Source organism: Nycticebus coucang, chromosome 8 (genome assembly GCF_027406575.1).
Source record: "Nycticebus coucang isolate mNycCou1 chromosome 8, mNycCou1.pri, whole genome shotgun sequence".
NCBI lineage: Eukaryota > Metazoa > Chordata > Mammalia > Primates > Lorisidae > Nycticebus > Nycticebus coucang.
Genome location: NC_069787.1, coordinates 127,343,363 through 127,365,962, shown reverse-complemented (window position 1 = coordinate 127,365,962; position 22,600 = coordinate 127,343,363). Strand labels below are relative to the sequence as shown.

Sequence of the window (22,600 nt, the reverse complement as noted above, 5' to 3'; positions counted from 1 at the left end):
CTAAATAGAGTGGGTATAATGTCTCCTCTGAAAAGTTACATAGTAGCTTTACATTATCACCTAAATATTCCTCATCTGGACCAAGACTGTCTCGTTTCTGGTTCTTTAGCACTTTGTACAACATTAGGCATTAGGTAGATTCTTGAAAGCTTGGGAAATGAATCATAAAACTTCAATGTCATAGAAACATTTCAAAAATTAAATATCCAAACCTTTAATCCATTTACCTTAAACCACAGGAGTTACTATACAAGTAGTATATTGGTCAGATTAATGGTACATTCATAATTGACCAACTTCTTAATTAAGAAACCAAAGAACAGGAATGAAAAGAAAGTGACCAAGGGAGTTTTTGCTGACTGTGCTCCTGGAAGCTACCAGGAAACAGTGAAAGCTCCAGTATCAATGAACAGTAATAGTCTCAATCTCCATATGGTACTGGTCAGGCCTGCGTACACTACAGGTGTGTAATTAGCCTTTTCTCCACCAGATGGCGCCCATGAATCAAGTGAAATGGCTAACTTCCGTGACATTCAAGAGGGGAAATGAATAAATGTCATAAGGAATGGCTGTCCTCTTGTCTACTACACGAGCGACTGTGGAAATTCACAGCCATGAAAAAGCCATGAAAAGAAGATCAGGAAAAACCACGCCTGATAATTCATTCTTTCAACATTTGAGTGTTTACAGTGCTCCAAGCATTGTGCTGAATACAGAGCGAAAAGAGTCCTTGCCCTCTAAGAGCTTATGATTTAAGGACACAACTTGTAAAGAAATTACTACAAAGAACACAATAAACTATCTAATTGAGAAGCCTTAGAAGCCCCATGTCACAAGGCACATATGAGCTGAATCTGAGTTGCTGACAGAACAATGGGCCGCCAGCAATCCAGGCAAAGAGCAAATCCGCATAAAGACAGAGGCGTGAAAAGCCAGGCTGTGTGGGAGCCTAAAACTAGGTCACAGGGCTAGAGGGTTACAGGGCTGGAGTGGGGGGAGAGTGAGTGCGGGGGGAGAGAAGGCAAAGGTTGAGAAATGGCAGAAGAAGTAACAGCAGGCTGGAAGCAGGTTAGGATACTTAGGAATCTTAATTCTCTAGTATTAAATAGTAATAGCGAATATTTACTAAACTTTGTATATGTTGAATGTAGGCTACTTAAATGTATTACTTATTCTTCATTACAACTCTAAGACAGCACATGCTATTTCTGACCCCATTTTTCAGAGCCTTGCCAATGCTCTGTCGTTGGAGTGTCACCATGGACCTGCTTTAATAACAAAGTGTCTCCCCAACACCTACCTGCTTCAAAAACCTTTAGAAGTGGGCTAGGCGTGCTTTCTTTGGGCAATTCGTTCTATTCCATAGTAAACCATGGGGCAATAATTATTCCAGCTTCTGGAAGGGGTCCTGAACGAGCCTAGGAGCCCTGGGTTCCTGCTCACTTGCTAGGGCTTTGGGCTCCTGAACCTTGATGGTCCTTGGTCCCTTCATCTGTAAAACAGGGAAGTGGGATGAAGGGGCTGGATTGGATGATCTTCAAAATCCCTTTCTGTCTTAAATTTCACTCTGTAAATTTCATTTCCCTCTACCATAATGAGTATTTAAGGTAGGTTGCAAAGAGAATCTGCAAACCTATATAACCTGGAAATCCTGAGAATTAACCATAATATTGATCGACTAATAGCAGAGGAAAAACAATAGTTTGTTATTAACAGGTTGTTAATGCGACTGTTTTGCAACTATTACAAGTGGTAATCTTTCAAAGTCAAATTGCTTGAGCCTAATGAACAGAAGGCATGTTGATTATCCAGAAGGTAAAAAATATGGTCACATTTTCATGTATTATTAGAACAGAAGTTTCTCCTAAACCTCTGTTGGCTTTAGTGACTTCATAGCCATCCATTGGCAGCATAAAGCCATTACTGAATTAACAGAACCAGCTAAGAAATCAGATGGCTTCAAATTCCTTCTGTCACATTAGTGACAATGAATGAATCCATTTATTAAATAACAGCAATTCTCTCACTGAGCCTTAACTAAGGCAGCAGAAATGAGATGGTGTGACAGATTTTCAACATTACAAGAGTGTAGTAATGAAAAGTCATGATAGAAGAATGAAGCAGGAAAAACACTTGCATGGAATTCTTGCCAAGAATTTAAAAACATGTAGTATTTCAGGACAAGCACTTTCCATGTATATCAGTCTTTTAGAGAATATTTAAATATCACTAAACTAAAACCACACACTAAGTTTTATGTAGACCATATTTGCCAAAAGTGATGTTGAACAATAATTTAAATATTAAAATACACACACTTATGAAACTGTGGCACAATAGTTTCTAACATTCAGTGACTTTTCATGCTAATTCACTGCACTCTGGGACAGGAAATATTGGGGACCTGGATAAATACAGACTCAAAAGTACAAAGTGTTGAAATGCTTTATCCAGACAATAGGCATTTTACTCCTGTTGTGTTAAAGATTTCTCTTGTATTTCCATCATTAAATGAAATGGAAGATAAATGAGAAGAGTTGTAATTCAAAAATGACAATGTAATGAATTTAAATTATTTAACTAGCTCCTGGGAAATGTATGGTATTCAAATTTATTCATAGAGTTTTCTTTTAATCCTGAGAGACTATGTAAATACTCAGATCATTTCCTTTTTTTTTTTTTAATTTTTTTATAGACTGAGTCTCACTTTGTCGCCCTCAGTAGAGTGCCATAGCATCACAGCTCACAGCAACCTCCAGCTCTTGGGCTTGGGCGATTCTCTTGCCTCAGCCTCCTGAGTAGCTGGGACTACAGGCTCCCACCACAACACCCAGCCAATACTCAGATCATTTCAAACAAAAAAATTGCAGCTACTAGTAGAGGTAAAAAAAAAAAAAAATGAACTGAAATATTTTAGTGAGTATAATAAAAATAAGTATTAGCAAGTGCTAATACTTAACATTTTAGTGTAGGTCAGGCACTGAGCTATGTATACAACATACTTTTATTATCTCAGTTAAACTAAAAATTAGAGGAGAAAGAAACCTACTTGCCAGCATAAAATTGACACTAGCTTCATTTTCTCAAGTGAAATTCATTTCCCTTTAGAGTTATCCTACCACACACTGCATGATTATTAATACATATGGGACTCTACCTATGTGAAGTTATGAAAAACAAAGGGATTTAAAGGTCATGGTCAACATGAGAGTCATAATGGCAACAGATTAAAGTCTCCTAAAAAGAAAATATAACAGGATTTATCAAATCCATTTGGAAAACATAACTCTCACAACTATTTTTAATGCTCCGTATGTAAGGCTGCTTTGCATCACGATGTTTCTGCCATTACTTGATATAATTACACAAGCAAAATATGATAAACATTTCTGCTGATGTCGAAACCCTATTTCAAAACATACCCTTGGGAATATTATATAGCTGAGAAACTCTTTTTATTTACAACTGTTTAGAGACACTATTACAGAACTTCATGTGAATGTCATTAGAGAGATACCAGGGGCTGAGTGAGCCTTGTACCATTAAAATGTCAAGAAATTCAACTTTAAATTCTCTCCCAATTTTCCACACGACATTCAAAGTTGTGAAAGAGGAGGTGGGAGGTGGCGGAACCCAAACAGATCACCTGGATCAAGGCCCCACTTCAAAGCTCTTCAAAGGGAGATTTGAGCCAGGTGAAATTTGGAGATTTGGCAATAATCTAAGTGTTTCTCCTGCAGCACCTGCCCACAACCAGACGCCGGCCTGGAGAGCCAAGGTGGTGTGAGGACACAGCGGCTGGCACTGCAAGGTTTACTGGGACATCGAGATGTTTTCTTGATATATATATATTTTTTTACAATGCATAGTATAATAAAACAAGAACCATTCAAAAGGAAAGTGCATTCTTTAGGAGTAGATTTCATATAACAGTCTGATGTCATTTTCCAGCAGTGGAGCAGCTAGTAATTAAATATCAATGCATTAACAACCTGGCTGACTCAGTGAGCTTTCATTTGGTACAATTAGGACTCCATCACTGCAGCTCTTTCTCCCATTGGGTTCCTGAAGTGCACAAATTCGGGCCCCAGGGCAAGTCAGTGGGAAAAAAACAAAGGGGAGTTGGAGCATCACTGTTTCCACACCCCTAGGGCAGTGGGCTGGACACGGGCTACCTCCATGTTTCCTGAGGGCTCTCCTGCACCGCAGCACCCCTGGACCCTCAAACTCTTACTGATGCGTCACTACTCTGACCATGGTAAACCCAACACAAGAAAGAGGCGTGTACATCCCCAGACAGACGTATGCACCCAGTCATTCTCATAGCCTCTTGCCCTCCAGAAAGGTTACCCTGGCTGTTGCAAATTATGCCATTCTCTAAAGAACACAGAGTTGGAGATTAGATTAATAGACCAGAATGAAAACTACATCCTTCGGGATGAAAGAATTAGATGACTGCCAATATAAAGTTCACAGGAGTCATTACTTATAATTGAAAAGAGTTGAACAGTCTCTGACTACACGTTTGGTCCTTGAAGTTACCTGGATGGTCCCAAGCAGCTCAGCCTTCAGAGAGCAATACCCAGGTCTTCACTCAGGCCTGGGTTATATGGACTGTGACTTACCTTTACGTTTTGGGGCTTGAAAGTTTTGATCTTCAGATAACTACGTGTTATCCTTATATAGAAATAATATAATAGGAAAAATACCATATAGCCATTAAAAATGTTGATATGAAAGTTTTAAAGACGTCAAAGCTTTTATTGGTAACTGAGTATATTGGTTACCAAGCTGTCCTATGTACTATGCAATACCACATAGGTGCTACGTATCAGCACTCAGAACCACCGATAAGCATTCTCTCGAGGCCGAGGAATAACATGAGAAATTTTTTTTCTAAGTTTTTTTTATATTTTTCAGAATTGATGCAACAAATATACATTACTTTCATAATAACAATGTTGGATGCCCCATGATCGCATTAATGTACACAGCTGTGATTTAAAATTAATTAAAAAAAATAAAAAAAATCTAAAAAAAAAAAAAAAAACAATGTTGGCTGGAGAAAATGGCAAAAGGGAAAGAAAAAAATAAAAGATGGTACCACCTCTTTCTCCCAGAAAAGAGCGAGAGAACATGAAATACATGATCTTCTCTTAAATTTGCCACTTAGGGGTAAACATTAACCTTCCTCCTTTCCCATTATTTGACTTTTGTCACAGCAGGAAACCTACAAAAAAGTATTTGGGCTGGGGAGGAGCAGGGAAGGCATAGAAAATCAAAACCTAAAAATAAAAGACGCAGCAAGAAGTTGTTTTACGTGAACATCAGCACAGCAGAGGAAGCAGGAGGCATTCATTTTGAACACAGCTTAATGGTTTCCACTTTTTCAAAAATTGATCTAGATGTATTATTTTTCACATCCTCAACTTGTCAACTTAAAATGAATAATGTGTGAAAGTTGAAAACATTTGCTCTTGTTACCCTCTAGCTTTAACAGGAGAAAGGAGGCAAATTCCCTGGAGAAACAGGATTAATGACATATGGTAATTACACTATTAGGTTGAAATACCCATAGTAGCATAAACCTCCATTAAACACACTCTTCAAGGGGCACTTCTGTGAAAGATAAATTCAGTCGTTTTAAATTCATAAACAGAAAGCTACGTATGTATCAAAACCCTTTCTTATGAGGGACTTTACCTAACAATTGCAATCAGTGTAACTGGCTTATTGTACCCTCAATGAATCCCCAACAATAAAAAAAAAAAAAAAAGTTAAAAAAATAAAAAATAAAAAAAATAAAAGAATACTAGGTCAGAAAAAAAAAAACAAAAAAAAAACCCTTTCTTATGTAATGTGATTGTCTGAAGTCATTGGTTCCACCATTTCTTGCGAGTGGAATACAGGACAGTAAATCAGTCTGGGCACACTGGCAAAGCACCACAACCACAAGAACCTACACTGAGTGTGTGGACGTGTGTGTGTACAGAGTCCAGGCTGCCTCAACTAAAAGGGAGAAAAATGCTAGCTCCAGGCTTGGCGCCTGTGGTTCAAGCGGCTAAGGCGCCAGCCACATACACCTGAGCTGGTGGGTTCGAATCCAGCCCAGGCCTGCCAAACAACAATGACAGCTGCAACCAAAAAAACAGCCAGGTGTTGTGGCGGGCACCTGTAGTCCCAGCTACTTGGGAGGCAGAGGCAAGAGAATTGCTTGAGCCCAGGAGTTTGAGGTTGCTATGAGCTGTGAGGCTCTGTCTCACAAAAAAAAAAAAAAAAAAAAAATGCTAGCTCTTATTTTTCATTCCAATGTTTGTACCCTACTGTCTTGATTATCATCCTTTATACATTTAGCTGGGTGAGCAGCACAAATTGGAAGCTGTATCTTGTGAATAATTCCACCTTAACTAAGTAATAAACCATGCCTGAACCAGACATGCTACCAAGTCACACTGACTGCCTATGTAAAGCTTTTGCAAATGTTTGCTGCTTCAAGACGTACAACCCCATTTTATTCTCTGTTCTGTCTCATTTAGTCCTTGTATCTTTGTAAGCCAAAGGAAGTTATTAATACATTCCCCACAACTGGGTAGCACTTCGCAGCTTACAAAGCTCTTTTTTAAAATGGTTGATAATGGGAAATTTCAACAGAGATACCAAGATATGGTTGTGAAACTCCAACTTTTGAGGAGTGCAAAATTATAAAAGAAACATTTTGCAACCCACTTTGTGATTCTAAAAAGCCCTCACTCACACTCAAAAGGAAAAGTCAAAGTCTGGAAATTCAAAGAGAATTTCTGGGGAAGGTTCTTTGGGAGAGCACAGAGTGCCCCTTCTCATGCGTAACACAGGGAGGAGAGAAGGTGATTCGGGCAAGTCAGGAGACGGGCTTCAAAAGGCCCGTCGGGGGAGCCTGCCAGGTTCCCCTGTAGTCAAGAGTATCTGCCTGACTCCTGCCTGGAAAAGCTAACGCAGCAAGAGTTGCAGGAGAGGTGAGAAGGCGAGGGGGCTGTGCACCCAGCACTTGTCCGCCCGAGGGCCTGAGTACGTGTGTGGGTACTCGTGAGCCCCACGGGGGAGAGAGCTGGTCTGAAGACACCTGGATCCTGCCTGATAGGACCATGGACAGGGGTGAAAGGCTCCCACAAGAGTCTTTATGGAACAGACTGCTGACAACCAGGAGGTGAGGAGAATGCGCTGACTATAAAGGAAGGCAGGTGGGGCTGAAGTGACCATGAGAGAGTTGGCTTGAAGCACCTGGCACATCAGCCAAGCGAGCTCGTTCCTGCCCGTCTCCTTTCCCCTCTCTCTTTTTCTTTCTTTTCCAGTTTAGACTCTGGAAGCAGGATCAGAAACTATGGCTGTCAAGTGGAAACTGAAGGTAGTTTCCAACTGTCAAGGCCTTAGCTGGGGAAGGGAAGCAAAGAGAGGATTGAAATGAAGCTTCAAAATTTGGCCACTTCACTCTATTTGCAACTAAAAGCCCCTATAGTAAAGTGTAGTCCTTAAAATTATCAGAAAACTCACGGACTGCCCACGCTTTCATCCTGGGGTGGGGAAGAATTCATCCATACCTTCTAACTGGGACGGTGAGACACACAGTCTGATTAGACCCCACGACCCTCGTCTGTTCAATTTACTGGTTATAAGGTGAGTTGAAACTCTCAGTAAGCAGGTCACTGAAACCCGACAAACTGCCTTATCCCCTGAAAGAGACTTCGGAGGTTCAAAGCGAACTTCAGTAAAACTAGTTAGGTTTGCCTCAAAGCCAACTGAAACGGGATCTTAGGCCCCAGCTGCCTTAGACCTGCTTGTCTAGTCCACCCAGACTGCTGCAACACAGCACCACAGACAGCATACGTTATAAAGCTCAGAACTGTATTTCCTCCCGGTTTTGGAGGTTGGGAAGTCCACTACCAAGGCACTGGCAGGTTCACTATCTGGTGCCACCGTCTAGTGTCCTCACATGGCAGAAGGGACAGAAGAGCACAAGGGACCCTGCCAGCTCCCTCTTGCCCTTTTACAGGGTCATGAGTCCCATTCGTGACTGTCAGATCCTAAAGGCCTCAACACTGTCACATCAGGGATGGTTTCAACACGAATCTGGGAGGGGGCACAGACCCTGAAACCCAGCACCACTGCTCTTCACGCATCACTGTCCTCCCCAACAGTGGCAGTTGGGACCCAGGGATTGGCACTAGCAGCTCCAAGCTCTGATCTGTGCAATAACACCACACTAGAGCCATGGAAGACGCCTTAGGAAGGCACTAACTGTCCCCACTTCAGTCACGTCTCTACCTCCTAGCCCAGTCACTCTGTTCAGACAGAGTGAGGTACCAGGCCATATGCCCTGTGGTCAGGATGGGTGTGTGGTCTGTTACTACAAGTATAGAAGGGTGCCGCGAAGATTTAATATTGAATCTCACAACTTGCATCCATTGTCTCATTTTATACTTGTTTTAGAGAGGAAGAACTGAGTAACATATTTAAGGTCGTACAATAAATTTAGCAAGTGGTTAGCTTGCTATGGAACCAAGATCATCTAACTGTAATGTTGGTATCCTTTCTAATACTCCATATCTCTTTTTAAAGATTTTCTAGAGCAAATAGCTATAATTCGTTTGCTATCTCCCAACAGGAAACTAGATTAAGTAACGTCTAATGTCAATTTTACCTCTAACATTCTGATTCTAAAATAGATCAGAAACTGGTCTCAGCCAGGTTTCATGGTGATCTGGAGTCATTCATTCATTCTCCATCTATTTAATTCATTCAATGTGTTTTCTGAATACTATTCTCTCCTATTTGCTCTATTGCTCATCGAGAAGCCCAAATACTAAACAAAACTCTGAACCACATAGCAACTACCTGACCAAAAACAGGAAAAATCAATATAATAAATTCATATAGTCACCAATTAAAACAAGCCATTAGTGACAAGCTTCATTTGACCAGTCACACAAGAAGCAAACAGCTTTTCTTTTTTACTTTTTTGTTTGTTTTGTTTTGTTTTTTGGCCGGGGCTGGGATTGAACCTGCCACCTCCAGCATATGGGGCTGGCGCCCTTCTCCTTTGAGCCACAGGCGCCGGCCCCCCAAACAGCTTTTCTTGTAGACACGTTATCACTGACACATACATACATGCAGTGGAAATGAGAGAGCTCATGAAAATGAGAAATTTCATAGTATAAAAATTACATAGTATGTAACAGTTTCACCACCATGTATACATCTAATTTTTAAAAAATTCAGTATCAGAATGACAGATTTAAAAAAGGAAAACAATTTTATATAGGTTAATTTTTAGGCCTTAAATGTAGCTGCTCAAACAGTTCCTCTGCGCTATCATTTTATGATGGCTTCTGAGTTTAAAAATATCCATAGCATGTATTAAACGGCCATCATAGCACAGCAGACAACTTCAAAGATACAACTGGAAATTACTTTGCTTTTCCAACTGTACTTTCTTGAGAGAGCTTCTGGCTAGAAGAGATAACACAGCCCAGCCTTGATTCTGGGCCTTTGCTGATGTTGGTGTATTAAAGTAACACAGGTTAGCATTTTCAGACATGGGATGTTCCTTGTACATCTGGAAAAGGCAACGATGCAGAAAAAGGTCTCCTATACCATCGTCCTTCAGAGCATCGATTTGCACAACATCAACTCAGCTGCCTTAGGTAGAAAATCTAACAACCCTGGCTTTCTTGATTCATTTGCAAAATAGAAATAATCCGTAGTACATGCTGTGGGGCATCCTAGGATGATTATTTACAGGGCTATAATAATCTCCTTGGAATATACTTGAAATAAGACAGGTGTAAGTACCTTGTCCCTCAAAGACAATGTTCCCAATCAATCAATCAATGCTCCTTATCAATCAATGCTCTACCTATTGCAATAATCCAAGCAAGTAGGGAGGGCTCAGGAGAATGCTGTCATCACAGCTATCTACTCTGAGACAGCATGCAGTCCTACGACATTAGTACCTTGACTTTGTACCCACCATCCACAGCCACTACTGGCACATCATGTTCATAGCAGAGCCCAGAAGAGGGATTTCTCACATCAAGACAAACATCCCTGTACTTGGTTGGAAGGAGCCCATGGCCAGCATAGCTAGTGGAATTCTGCTCCAGAGTCAATTCCATATGTACTTTTTACACTGGATTGTATTCAGCATTGTGGTGATGTGAGGAGATCTGAGAAGTCCTTGAAGTCTTGCTGTGCATACTGATGTACCGAATGAAAAAGAAATCGTGCAGTGAAGGAGATTTGAACTAGACATTTTGCTTCCAGGTCTACTATTTATTGGCTGTTTTGCTCCAAACACAGCAGTCATCTCCGTCTACTCATCTTGGAAGAAGGACCTGGCTAGAAAGTCTGTAAACTTCAGTTCCCAAATTCTCAAATTCTAATCAATCATCAAAATGCATGGAACTGACTATTAAGGTTCAGGAATCATAAAGAGAGGCTGCTGTCAGAGCCCTCCAGAAAGGAGTTATCTTACAAGACAGCAGAGAAAAAGAAACCAGAGAAAGGGGAGACACGGTGGGTAGGGGAGGACCAGGCTTTTTGGCTGTATCTACTTTAGGTCACTGAAAAAGACCCCCTGTCAGGACCCGGGTCTCAAAGTTCCAAGATACAACCCCTCATCCTGCTTCCCCACCTCTGCCTCCATCTTGCTTTCAATGGTATTCTTGGTGTTAGAGTTCTCAGTCCAGAACAGAGACGTGTGGCTCTGAGAGCAGTCTGCACACAGCCGGAGCAGGTGAGTCATCTACTACCAGCAACACTCTCAAGATCCTGTAGAGAACATGGGCACCTGTGAGTCTGAGGAGTGCAACTAGGTGAGTCTCTGCTGTCTCTCCTCCTACCCCTGACTAGCTCTTAGCTCTGGACCAATCACTTGCCTCTCTGGACTTCTTTTTCCTCCTCCAAAATATCTGCTTTACTTATATCACTAGTTTCATCTGAGGATCTCATGAATCTCTCATACATGAGATAACAGGTATAACTAAACCATAAGGTCCTCTAAAAGCACAAAGGCAGAGTTATTTTCCTCCGTGTTAAAGGTCCAGACATGAGGACTTAGAGATGGATGAAGAGCTGGTATTCTCCTTCCAGTAATAGACTCCTGAGAACACAAGACCTGCTTACTAAACACTCCACAACTAGTGTAAACATTCAAGACTACAAATTTTGTTTATAATGACCACATTGGAATAATATGCCAAACTCACCCAAATTGATGTTTTGATCACAAAAATGGCTAGCTTAACATAAAACTGTATTTTCTTTCCATCTATTTACTCTAACATACCCTACTAAATAAATAACCTCTCAAATTTTATGATTCCTACTTCTAAAACCGACTGGCAGTATGTATTGAAGAGAGAAATTCAGTTTTGTGCATATAAATGTGACACTGACAAGTAGTTTAGTGACGGGTAAATCAGATTTGCAGGACAGCAGCTGTTACCAATGGTCATGACCATTTCTTCATAATAATAGTTTCCATATTTAGAATTCTAGAAGACAATCTGAATGATTAGCAGTAGCTTCTTGATTTTCTGCTTTTTATAAGTTGAGTTTGTTTGGGCAGATGTAGTTTATTCTGAACAGAAATATAAAACAGGAGAGAATAGTCATTTTACGTATTTTTGCTGAGTCAGGCAAAAATGAACCTCCAGCACTTCCACAATAAGGTTTTATGTCAGTGAATAGCTAACAGAAGGACAACATATTTGAAAGGAATTCTAATGTGAATTGTTTCCTATCATCAGCTGTAAGTCAGAATCTAGCTTGTAATTGTAGATCTGCTTTGCAAAAGCATAACTGCCCTATGTGTAGAATAATTTCTATTACGTAACTGTTACTTCTGCTTTAGGAATTCTTCTTTTTGATAGGCCACGAGGTGTTATACATTACATTTAGATCAAAGAGAAATGCCAGCACCTCTATCAAGCCTGAAATAGCAAATGTTTTCCAAGCACCAACCACACTAAGAATGCTTCCTTTTTCTAACACCTAAGCTCACTGGCTTATTAAACACATTACTTTGTCTTAGAGAAAAGTAGGAGGTAGGCTCTAAGACTGGCTAGACTTGATTCTCTCTTCCCATTCCAGAACCTGCCAAAATTAGTGATGATTTTCTCTCTGGGCTAGATCTCCTTTTGATTCTGGAAGTTTCACAATATAAAGAGACAGAGAATGGCTGAAAGTTTTTAACATCCCTATCAAATACAATATTTAGCTATTAAATTCATCCTCTGCAGAAGATTGGACTCTTCAATGTATCCAAAGTTTCTAGGCTTCAAGCTGGTGTGGTTGGGTTTTGCTCATAGCCTGTAGCCAAATTCCATGGGAGCAAACACGGAACTATCAACTTCGACAGATCCAAAGAATTATTTTCCCTGGGGCAGAAATTGTGGATGAATGGCAACATCCAATCACAGCCTCTTTCATCATTTACCTCTTTTCTAAAAGAAACAGAAACAAGTGAATACAATTTCTATATGAAGAGATACTTTCAACAGGATAGAGGCAGATAAATTTATACCTTTTTTGCTAAATTAGCTCATCTCAAAAAGGGAACATAAATCATGGTTTAACTTGCCTAAGAACAGCAGATAAGAGACAGAGGTGGTTGATTTCACCTCCCTCCCCTGAGAAGAAGAAAAATCACCCTGTGATGACGACAGGAGTCCCAGAGCTCAAGAAAGGGCTGCCCTGAGACTTCATTACTCTCATGGCTTCAAATTCACCCCTACGTGCTTTGTTGCCAAATAGTCTTGCCCAGCAGAGAATCATTCTTGGGCCATGTCAGATGTTGTAGTCCCAGCCTACACTGTCTGAAGTTCCAACCCGGCCTCAATATGTCTTTAACAGCAAGAGATAACTGAAGAGGAAACCAACATTTTCTCATGACTAACTACTTTTCTATTGAATATGCTGACACTTCAATAGTCCTTAATCTCATGTGATTTGAAAGCAACAATGAGAGAAGAACAAAGCTACTTTGCAAGTGTTGTCATGGGTTGAACCCACCTAAGAAACTATTGTACTGTTCAATGACCTACAACTTGCTAATAGAAGGCCATATTTTCTAAGTTATCTTGACCAACTAGAACAATTTCTAAAGCCCTTTGTTGAGAATTAGAAAATAAAACGTGGTTTTCATGAACATCTTTCAGAACAATAAAATACTCATTCAGAAAATATCTTCAAGTGGAAATAAGGCAAAAATCAGTCTAATTTCTGTAATGTGACTCATTCTAATTTCCTAACTGGCTCTATAAGGAGCTGCCCAAACGCTCATGATCAAGCTTTATTGTGTTATCTATATTGAGATCCTAAAAGGCAAAGTAATTTCATTTTAAAATAAACCTCATCAGCGAATAAAGAATAAACAATTGCTCTTGAAAGTGAACTTTTTTCTTCTTTGAGCTCACTTTTAATGTAAATTGTCACAAGTTGTAATTACTTTGCTAGTAATAATCTCCAAGATAATTCTGTATCAACCCCCTGTAAATAAGCATTAGTTTCATTCTAGAAAAGGGGAAAGTATTACCTTCAATAGTTTATTCATTGGCAGAAATCAAGCCCATTATTTAGGTACCTACCCTTATAACTCTCCAAATTTCAATACTAACATATGAGCAACTTTATCATATGTTTTACGGGGAGAGAACCCAGGTCTGTCTGAGCTATGATCGTAATCCTTTTGCCTAGCACAATGCCTGACAGATGGTTCTTTAAAAAGACAAAAGTTTTATTACATGATTTTGCTTATGTGCAAATAACAAAGACACATAAATCCTTCCACTTTTCACTGCTATGGGAACCAAGTCTTCATGAGGTGACTTCAAAGTAGATACTGAGATACCCAAATTCAATCTGTCTCATTTTAAGCATCTGTTGGATTTGTACAGTCTTAAGAATATGAAAGAAGAGAAGAGCTCATCTACTTCTAAAAGTCTTTAGTCTTAGATGAAAGAGTCATTCGTATAACTTATGAACCAAAAAATGTAAGGCATGAACCCAATGGGTGGTATAAAATTTTGTGAATAATCAGGAAGACTTGGTAATACATAAATAATCTAAAGCCAGGGACATAGAGACATATAAGATTCAATGCATATTTTTAAATCCCTTAGAGATCAACTATAAAATGGGCTCTATGAGCACCATCCATCAACACAGATGGAAATCTCTAGTCATTAGTACTCTGGATACTGAGAAACAGCCCTGAGTTACTTGGTATCTGGTTATTTCTTCAATTGGTAACCAAACGTGTTCTGTGTCTCTGCAGCTCCAGGTCTTACCCAAAGTGAAATCCCTGATCATAAGCAGCCCTAGTTAACTGAGATGTTAGTTAACATCTTCCTTAAACGGGGTTGTGTCTTTTATGCTTCAGAAGTTTAAAAAGTAAAGTGAAAGTACGTAAAGGTTTTAAGAATTTTAAAATTCCTGTTCAGGAATCTATTCAGTTTTGGCATTTTACATATTTGTAACACTTAAGAAAATGTGATGATTATTGTATTTATGGATATATTAGATTTAAAACCATTATTTACCACCCACTGACATTTTAGTTCAATTTAAATAGTTAAAAGGAAAAAATACATATATAAAATTCATAAGCACAGTAAATGTTTAATTTTGTAGAAGATACCAACACTATTGCAAAGCCCCTTAAATTGCAAGACATGATTGCAAGTGGGACTTTACCTAACAATTGCAATCAGTGTAACTGGCTTATTGTACCCTCAATGAATCCCCAACGATACAAAAAAAAAAAAAAAAGAAAAGCCCCTTAAATTGTTAATGACTTTCATCCAACTTATACATAAAAGAGACTAGAATTGGAAGCTGAACTTAAAAGCCTAAAGAAGAACTAAGCTTTTTGGGCTTGTGATTTTTAAAAACTGAATGTTAGTTTTTAAAATCAAAATTAAACTATATGAATAGTCTTTCTGTCGCATACAAAAACCACCCTGAAGAACATCAAAACTCTCATATCACCCACTACCTCTGTACCTACCATCTGGGATCCGGCCAGCTGATGGGCAGCAGTTCCCGCAGCTGGCCTAAAGGCAGAAGGTCATCTAGCAATTTAAAAGGGTAACTGCGGGCTCTACAGCAATTATGCAAGAGGGAAGATTAGACGTTAATTTTTTGCTATTTTTATTTTCTGACATTACTTTATATTACAACTAACATGTAACAGTGCAAAGCAGGGATTGTCACAATTAAATTTCAAGAGTTTCAGTGAGCTGTGGTGAAATTTGATCAGATTTCTATATCTTTGGTAAAATCAGAATAAAAAAATTCTGTAAATTTTTCATTTAGGCTAAGGAGGATATAGCTGGAAAGCTTAATAAAAAATATAAGACATTTATAAACATTAGTTGTCTATTTTTTTGAGACTTTGGGAAAAAAATAAGAAGTTAACTGACTCCATACTGAACCTCAGAGTCAAAGCATTCTATGATAGACATACTCTTATTTGACAATGTTACTTTTTTGCATTATTATTATTGCTTAATAAAAAAATCATAAAAAAATAAAATAAAAAATATAAGACAACACCGAGAAGGTTGCTATATGCTGCTGTCTCAGAGTGGCCACCCTGCAGTGCAAGCCTTCTGGTAGCTACACCTTAGCTGCCGGGGACCTGGCTCTGCTGAAAGTCACACTTCAGTTGGATTGTGTTATAGTCAGTTTCCAGAATATGAGGACAGTCTCAGGGATGAGTAAAATAACTTAGTAACATGGGCATTTTGAGATAAAAAATTCCCTTACAATCACCCTCCTATTTCTCACGGGAACTGTCCAAAACAAATATTCTCAGGTCTTTTAAAAAGAGAGAGAGAGGGTGGCGCCTGTGGCTCATAGGAATAGGGTGCTGGCCCCATATACCAGAGGTGGTGAGTTTAAACCTAGCCCCGGCCAAAAACTGAAAAAAAAAGAGAGAGAGTGTGTGTGAGAGAGAGAGACAGAGAGAGAGAGAGAGAGACAATGCAATTGCTGGGGTTCAGCTGCCTCAAGGAAATAGGCAGTCTACCCTTGGGGGATGGGAGAGCACACACTGTCTTCCTAAAAAACAAGCCCTTCTCATGAGCAGGAAAAATTAACTGGCTCTGTGGTCTCTGGTTTTATCCATTTAGAGCTTCCATGTGGGTCATTAGATCCCATTGGCCAAGAAAGGCCCTTCCAGGTTTGATGCACAGGGAGCCGGGGAGAGGGAGGGGCAGGCGGGGGTGCAGTTGATTGCTTGAGTCTTGGACCTGCCCCTTATCTCCATAAGGCTCCCAGAGGTGGCAGCCTTCTGAGCAGGGTACCCACAGCTGGGTACGGACACTGGCTGTCCTGGCTCGCCCTGTGGCGCCTGCCTACCAGGACAAGAACTGTGGGTGAGCACGTGGGAGATCTCCCCACCCCAGGGAGCGGAGTGCCCTTTCAGCCTTGGCAAGGTGGACAAGGGGAGCCACAGTGACCATAATCATGGCTCAGAACCAGGCTTCTGCCTCCGTTCCCAGGATCCGTTTCAGCCCTGGCAGGCCAGGACAATACAGTGTGCATGTGTGATGAGGGTGGGCATGTAGTAGAGAGGGGAGGAACCCCAGTAGTGAGCAACATCAGATTCCTTACCAGCAAAAGTGCTCCAAATTAATTTCATTTGAGTAATAAAAATAAAGACTATGTCTGAGCCCAGGTTTCAAGAAGCAATTCACACTGGCTTCCTGCTTACTGATTTCCTAAAGCAAAACAGGCAAAGCAGGTACGTGTCATTTTAATGTAGCTATTCGGACAGAAAGATATGTTTTCTTTAGTCTAAAAACTAGGAAAGATCCAGCTTCTGTAGAACAAGTAATACAGCATGTGCAGCTTACGAGGTAAGGTAGCATAGGATGAGGCCCACACGCACCCACTGGTTATTTTTTTTTTTTTAAGCTTTTTTATGTTTAAGAAAACACTGTCAAAATGGCCACAATCAAATATCCTATTCTGGAAGAAAGCCCAGTTCTTAAGAGGCCCAACTATGATCTCAGATAAATGAAAATGCTGAGGAACACGGGTGACACTGAGGCCAGATGAAGACAAAAAGGAGAAAGAGGTCCTCAGAACAGGTCACAGGCAGGCAGCCTGCTGCGTCAAAGACCCTAAAAATACGTCTAACCCGACTCTGTGTGTCTTTAGTGAGTTTCGCCAATTTTATACTAAAACTAAATAGTATTAATGATCAAGATTTTCACTCACTCAAAAAACAAAATTTCAAAGCTATTATCCTACTCAAAGACTTCAAAGCTTTTTCGTTAATCATCACAGTGTTAATAACCCTTCTCTGGAGTACATTTCACCCCTGGTATTGCACTTTCGACCCAGTCCCTACATTTGTGTGTATCACCGCACATCCAAGTTCAATGACCTGAATGTGCTATTAATTCAAGGCTACTGCCTAACGTTATTTACTATCTTCTAATGTTTGATTATTGGCAAATTCGTCAGTAATGAGGTTTTTCTCTTTTCTGGATTCAAATCATTCAAAGTAGTTTATTAGTTACGAGGCCCAGGAAATAACACACTTTTTATTCTTCTCTTTCAGTGAAGTCAGTGATGAACTATTAATGGTTCTGAAACTATCATTTTCCAAAACAATTACAGGAATATAGTCCAATTTTGTAATTTGTTGTGGATATTTTTATATCAAACAAGAACTCTTAAGGAAAGATGCATTTAATCTATAACTTCTCTGTTATGTTAGAATGTTTACATATCATTTCGGTTTTTAGATTCAGTTTTATTTTTCACATCTTAGCTGTCCCTGACCTTATCTGAACTTTTATATATTATGATGCTTTGTAACAGAAATTTCCAAACAGACTAGAGCACAAATTTTCAAAAGGTTAAGTATGCTGCTTTTCCAAAGCACAGTACAGACAAACCCTGGTTGTTCCTAAGTTATTCTGGATTCATTCAACATTTACTCAGTCATTCATTTATTTGGAAACTATTTATTAAGTCTTTACCATGTGCCAGGTACTAACATGCTACGTGCTAGGCATATATATGGATAACTGGGATGACAGGTAGGTTTTTGCCCTCAAATAGCTTTCAGTCTAATAGCAAAGATGAGCTTGGAAATAGGCAGTCGCCATGGCGGGGCTGTGAGCTCCATGACAGCATGACCAGAGGGCACAGAGGGGAGACTGCTAAACCAGTTTTTCCCAGAGGAAATTCCCTTAGCAGGCGAGTCCTGTGGGTGAGAAAAATTAGTGTGTATATGCTCAACATGCTTAAAGGAAGGAAGATAAGGAACAGGAGAAAATTTTCTAGATGGTCAGGACCCTAAATCTTGATATGTAACAACTTTTGTGTTTATCTTGGTTTGAAATCTATCTACCCCGTTTCCCCAAAAATGTCTTATTTTAAGGTGTGCTCCCAAAGATGCGCTAGGTCTTATTTTCAGGGGACGTCTTATCTTTCCTGTAAGTAGGTCTTATTTTCGGAGGATGTCTTATTTTTGTGGAAACCGGGTAGAATTTTTTGCAAAGAACAAAAGGCTTGAGATATTTTCAGGGCTGTCACATTGTAACATGGGGATGCCCTCAGGGTCCACTGGGATTTGCCACAACTGTATATACTAAATCATCTCACAATGGCCTCCCTTTGAAATCATGTCTTTAAAAAAAAAAAATATGGTGATCTCTTCCTCTAATATGCTGTTAATGTTTCTGAATGTAGGAAGGAGTCTCTCTCCACCCTACAGGCCCTTCTGCTTGTAACAGCTGGAGACATGGAAATAACCAGGCTTATGAAAAATCATGTTTAATATAAGAATACATAAGCTCTGAGGGAGGCTGGAGGAATTCCGCTGTGCCTAAAGCGCGTGAGATAGGAAGAAAGGACAGAATGATGTCTGTTGTGGCCACCCAGAGATGACTTTGCTTGCTGTCCTTTGATTTGTTATATTCAAGGCAATTAAAGCCAGAAATCCAAGTTCTAGAAAGGTCACAATTTCTAAAAGTAGAAACACTTGCACTGACTTGTCACATAGTTTACATAACAATGTAAATTTAGATGAATTTATACAACTAGGTTCAATGGACTGTTTATAATGCTATTGACAGTCCTCTTTCATATCTTTAAGCAGTAGCAGGATTGTGAGACCAAATTTGTCCCACTGATTCATTTGTGGAATGCTTACTCAAAGGTCACTGAACCAAATACCATCGTGTAAACCTCTAAGTCAATGAGAGCTGCTGATATGAAGCTGTGGAACACCAGAGACCAAGGGCATTAGAAGGAAGCGCTTGAGAATCTTAATTCTCTCTCTGGTGCTCAGCACCTGCCCTCTGAGCTCTGGAGAGTGGTGGCTGTGCCCTTCCCCAGGAAGTTTAGCTTGGAAGGGTGCACAAAGACCACACACACAGACAAAAAAGCTGCTGAGCAAGTGTTTACATAGCTTAAAAAGTTAAAAGCTCTGACAGAAAAGAGATTGATGTTATATGTTTCTAAGTTGCTTTTAAACTGGTGGTGGTCAAGTTCTTTTTTTCATCCTATTTGGAGGGCCTGACTCACCAACAAGCTCCATGGTCTTAATTATGCATGTATTCAACTCAAATGTCTTTGTGATACCTAGAAATGGAACAGAAGCATATGGAGAAGAAACCAGTAACTAAAGTTGGAAGCATACATTACTCAAAGGGGTTGCCAAAAAAAAAAGAAAAAAATTGGAATACAAAACTGGCACTCAACTGGCAGCTATCTTAAATTCCTTTTTAAGTAGATTACCAAGTAGACTTAAAAAGAGAGATGTAGGCAGACATCTTTATTAAAATCTGAGATCATTAAGGTTGAAGATAAAAAAAAAAAAATTTTACATTTTCTATTCTATTCAAGTGAACTGCATCACAGCGGGTGTTATATTTTAGCATCTATGTTGTTTTTATTTCAGTGATGTTCTGAAAGCACTACCCTGACAACATTTTTAATAATTTGTAGTGGTCAGAAATTATATCCAGGATATATAAAAAGCTTCTACAACTCAATACTAAGAAGACAACATCATTTTTAAAATCTAACATTTGGACATTTCACAAAAATTGATATATGAATGGCCACCAAGTCCATCAGTAGTCATCAGGAAAATTCAAAATAAAACACATTATACCATGACCTACCTATTAGAATGGCTAAGATTAAAAAGAATGGCTATACCAAGTGTTGATAAAGATGTGGAAGAATCTGGACTCTCTCATACAATGCTTGTAGGAATAAAAAATGAGGAAAGAATGGGTACATTCACATCTGACCAGTCCAATGCGCACTTTCTGGGTGAAGGGCACACTTATAACTTTGACTTAAAATGTACAAAAGCAAATTACATAACCAAAACACGTATCTCATAATATGCTGAAGTAAAAATAAATGTTAAAAAAATAGTACAACCATTTTGGAAAATAGTTCGTCAGTTTCTTACACAAGTAGACACACACTTCACATACGACCTAGCACTTCCACTCTGGGATAGCCTCTTAAGAAAAGTGCAAACCTATTTCCACTCAGATCTGTCCACGAAGGTTCACAGCAGCTTTATTGACTGTAGTCAAAAGTCTGGTAACAATCCAAATGTCCATCAGCAGCTGAACGGACTCCCAAACTTGACCACATTCGAGGGAATATGACTCAAGAACAAAAAGGAATGCCAGGCTAAAATCTGCAGCAACGTGGCTGGGTCTCAGACACACAGTGCTGAGTGACTGAAAGCAGTTTTCAACCCTGCGTCGCTCTCTCAAGTGTGTTTAATGTGAAAATGGGATCTTGAAATCACAACCATGCTTTCTGTATTGGTCTGCTCTTCCTTAATTATCCCCAGAGAGTTCATTTTTCTTTATATCTCCACAAAGTATCAACTTAGCACAATAAACTACTTTACTTCAGAAAAATATAGAGCCTCATATATCATGCCTTGTATTATTCTTTAAGTTGATAAAATCCTTTGTTATCATGGTTTTCTGTCTAGTCCTCAGTGGCCTATGTTTCCCTGCTTTCCTCCAGAATATGGAATTTGCCTATTTGGTCACCTCATCTTTTAGCTTTCCGGGCACTATGTCTTTCAAAACCCATCAATCCAACTCTGCCAGCTGCTCAGGGGTCTAGAACTTCATGTGCTGTCATTGGAATCTTATTCTTCTTCCTTTTCACCAGGGCCCCAGGAACACCTCAGCTATTTCCAAAATCTCATGTGTGATCTGCAAGGATTTCATCCACAGAACACCCCATTAAACATCTATTTCCTGAGAACCTATTTCATATTCAACTTACCCCATCACAGCATGTAATGCCACCAAATTAACTTCTCAAAGTGACTATCAATTCTAACTTTCCTTCTGGAAAAAAAAGCTTAGGATTATTTACATCACTATTCCTTGTTTCCTATAGCTACTTTTCCCAAAATCTTTCCCTCTCTTCACTGGGGGATCTGCTAGTATGCTATAAAATATCTGGGGAAAGGATCACTTATTATTCAGCATTTTAGCCATCACAGTAACTACAGCAGTGCCCCAAAGGTCACAATTTCTTAACTGTCAAATTAACTAGTACATCAAAGTACCAATGAATCTGCAATAATTATCACTTTGTCAATTTCTATATGATATACTTCAATTTGAGCAAATACAGATGTGCACATTCTAACAGAAGGTCCTAGGAGACGGGGGAAATAAATTGCTAAAATCGGTGGAATTTCAAGCCTCATAGAGAAAAGAGAATGCCTTCAGAATCCCACAGCTGCCTCTTAGAATCTTCTTTCCAACATCTAAGCACATGTTCCCCAGTGCAGAATCCTAATAACAGAAGCAGCTCTGTGGTTATTTAAAGAGTACCAACCATGGACAGAATCTTTGCTCTGAGATTGTCATAATTTCTTCCCTGTGATTAATGAGTAGGGTTAAATGTGATAATATGTGGGAGCCCTTTGTAAAAGCAACACCAATAAGTAAATATAAAGGATCGTTTCCTAACCTACAAGAGGTGGGGAGACATGGATTTGCTCAAGGATGGCAGACAGCACCTTATACAAAAAATTGCCTAAATCTCTACTTTAGGAAAAGCTAAGAGAGAGGTTTGCCCAGGCCCGGGGGGTGGGGAGCTCACAGACTACACACCCAAGATGATCCCAATTCCCATTCAACTCCCAGGGTGTGATTCTAGCCGTATCCAGACCACGTGTCTTATAGCTTTCCACACACTTTCATCATCATCATTCAGGCTTCCCCAGACTTTTAAATCCCAATTCTTCCTTTCTCACCATTTCTCAGGATATAACACAGATTAAACTCACAAACTGAGATTCTCTGCTCCTCTGCTTTCTCTCTTCCAGTAATAGACACCAACTACTCTCAGGGGTTCAAGACACCTCTTCGGTCACTCCAAGAAGCAGAGTAATTGGTATTAATATATAGAGTCAGTGCCGAACAGTCCACATGGGGCAGCTAAAGCTCTTGGGTCTGCTCTGCATATTCCTTCTGGGTTCCTCGGTTTGAGTCAATAGTATTAATAGTTGCTGGTCCTCCTCTGAAACATTCCTCCCATG

General features: G+C 39.6%; 1 protein-coding gene across 2 annotated transcripts in view; it reads right to left on the bottom strand.

The window, feature by feature from the left end:
* PPM1L (protein phosphatase, Mg2+/Mn2+ dependent 1L) overlaps positions 1–22,600 on the bottom strand; it is a 316,224-nt gene that overhangs the window by 104,295 nt on the left and 189,329 nt on the right. Inside the window, exon 1 of one of the 2 annotated variants that reach the window (XM_053599807.1) lies at positions 1,301–1,376. The exons of the other annotated variant lie outside the window; for it this stretch is intronic. The gene's annotated coding sequence lies outside the window, so the exon portion shown is untranslated. Of the gene's footprint in view, positions 1–1,300; positions 1,377–22,600 lie in introns of those variants that run through there. 2 annotated transcript variants of the gene reach the window in all.